The following is a 3,001-nucleotide window of genomic DNA, read 5'->3' on the forward strand; positions in this document are numbered from 1 at the left end:
ACTCCCAAAGCCTTTGCAAAAGGTTTCTGGGGAGGGCTGCCTTATCCCGTCCGCCATGGTAGGACACTTTACCACGCCAGGCCAGTAGCACGTAGTCTGGAATCATTGCATAACAAAGCATGGCAGCGTATGGTCCCGGTGTTTGCTGGCATGCAGACAACATCCATTCCTTATCTCTCTTTGTTATCCTCAGGAGAGTGATATCATTCACGGTCACCTGGTTAAAATGGGGCAATTTTATTAAGGGGACATTCAGAGGTGCCCCTTCCTGCTCTGCTGAACAGAAATATACCCCGCTGTTAACCACGCGGTGGGGGGGAGGGTTGAAGTGACCATCCCAGAGAATTGGGTGTGTGGGGGAGGGGAGTTAGTTGGGTTTGTGCTGCATGTTAAACCTGAAATCGCAGCCCCTCCTTTTACATTGCAAACCCATTTTAAATGGCACGGGTGCTTGGTATGGGAAATGAGGGCAGAACTGTTTGAAACCATCCCCACATGTTAAGAAGGTTAAAAAAGCCCAAAGACTATATGTCTTACCATGGCTGCCTGCAAGCTGAAATCTGTGTCCTGGCACTGCGTGAGTGATCTCTCACACCAAACCAGGAGACTCTCAATATAAGAGGAAAAATGCGACCTTGTAACGAAAGCACATGTGCTGTGTGATGTTGTGAACAGCAAAATAGAACGTGAAAGAGTCTACCCATTGTTCTCTAAAATGTATCTTTTTTAACAACCTCTCCCTTCTCCACCAGCTGCAAATCTTACTCTTTCGCAGAGGCTAGTGAATATTCGAAGAAGGAAGCGAAGGACGCGTGACGAAATGTTTACTGAACTTCAGACTGCCTCCCACGCTGACAGAGCACAGCTGAATGTGTGGAGGCAGTCAATGACTGATTTTAAAAAAGCCCAATATGAGCGAGAGGAGAGGTGGCGTGCTGAAGAGGAGAAGTTGCGTGCTGAAACGCGGGCTGAAGAGGAGAGGTGGCGTCAACTTGTAATCAGAAAGCAAGAGTCGATGCTCCGGCTGCTGGAGCATCAAAGTGATATGCTCCTGCGTATGGTTGAGCTGCAGGAAAGGCAGCAGGAGCAGAGACCGCCGCTACAGCCCCTCTGTAACCAGCAGCCATCCTCCCCAAGTCCCATTGCCTCCTCACCCAGACGCCCAAGAACACGGTGGGGGGGCCTTCGGCCACCCACTCACTCCACCCTAGATGATTTCCATAGCAATAAGTTTTAAAGTTTTAAATTGGAGTGTGTCCTTTTCCTTCCCTCCTCCCCCACCCATCCCGGGCTACCTTTCCAATTATCCCCCTAGTTGTGTGCTGAATTAATAAAGAATGCATGAATGTGAAGTAACAATGACTTTATTGCCTCTGCAAGTGGTGCTCGAAGGGGGGAGGGTAGTAGGGGAGGGTGGGGTGGTTGGTTTGCAGGGAAGTAGAGTTAACAGGGTGGTGGGGGAGGGGCAGAGGGTTCATCAAGGAGCAACAAACAGAAGTTTCACTCCGTAGCCTGGCCAGTCACAAAACTGGTTTTCAACGCTTCTCTGATGCGCACCGCGCCCTGCTGTGCTCCTCTAACCGCCCTGGTGTCTGGCTGCGCGTAATCAGCGGCCAGGCGATTTGCCTCAACCTCCCACCCCGCCATAAATGTCTCCCCCTTACTTTCACATATATTGTGGAGCGCACAGCAAGCAGCAATAACAATGGGGAGATTCTTTTCGCTAAGGTCTGAGCGAGTCAGTAAGCTGCGCCAGCGTGCTTTTAAACGGCCAAATGCACATTCCACCACCATTCGGCACTTGCTCAGCCTGTAGTTGAACAGGTCCTGACTACTGTCCAGGCTGCCTGTGTACGGCTTCATGAGCCATGGCATTAAGGGGTAGGCTGGGTCCCCAAGGATCACGATAGGCATTTCAATATCCCCAATGGTTATTTTCTGGTCCGGGAAGAAAGTCCCTTCCTCCAGCTTTCGAAACAGAAGAGACTGCCTGAAGACGCGAGCATCATGTACCCTTCCCGGCCAGCCCACGTTGATGTCGGTGAAACGTCCCTTGTGATCCACCAGGGCTTGCAGCAGCATTGAAAAGTACCCCTTGCGGTTTATGTAGTCGGTGGCTTGGTGCGCCGGTGCCAAGATAGGGATATGGGTTCCGTCTATCGCCCCACCACAGTTTGGGAATCCCATTGCAGCAAAGCCATCCACTATGGTCTGCACGTTTCCCAGAGTCACTACCCTTGATATCACCAGGTCTCTCATTGCCCTGGCAACTTGGATCACAGCAGCCCCCACAGTAGATTTGCCCACTCCAAATTGATTCCCGACTGACCGGTAGCTGTCTGGCGTTGCAAGCTTCCACAGGGCTATCGCCACTCGCTTCTCCACTGTGAGGGCTGCTCTCATCCTGGTATTCTGGCGCTTCAGGGCAGGGGAAAGCAAGTCACAAAGTTCCATGAAAGTGCCCTTACGCATGCGAAAGTTTCGCAGCCACTGGGCATCGTCCCAGACCTGCAACACGATGCGGTCCCACCAGTCTGTGCTTGTTTCCCGGGCCCAGAATCGGCGGTCCACGGCATGAACCTGCCCCAGTAACACCATGATTTCCACATTGCTGGGGCCTGTGCCTTGTGAGAGGTCCATGTCAATTTCCTCATCACTATCGTCGCCGCGCTGCAATCGCCTCCTCCTCAGCTGGTCCTGGTTTGGCTTTGGCATGTCCAGGAGGCTCTGCATGTTTTCCAGGACAATGCGCGTGGTGTTCATAGTGCTCATAATTGCCGCGGTGATCTGAGCGGGCTCCATGATCCCAGTGCTGGCTATGGCGTCTGGTCTGAAAAAAGGCGCGAAAGTAGTATCTGACGGACCAAGGGAAGAAGGGAGGGAGGGAGAGAGGGAGGGGTGAGTGACGACATGGCGTACAGGTACAGGGAATTAAAATCAAGAAAGGTGGCTTTGCATCAGGGAGAAACACAAACAACTGTCACACAGAATGCCCCCCCCC

The sequence above is a fragment of the Terrapene carolina genome, unplaced genomic scaffold (genome assembly GCF_002925995.2).
Source record: "Terrapene carolina triunguis isolate 2854851 unplaced genomic scaffold, T_m_triunguis-2.0 Scaffold951, whole genome shotgun sequence".
Lineage (NCBI taxonomy): Eukaryota > Metazoa > Chordata > Testudines > Emydidae > Terrapene > Terrapene triunguis.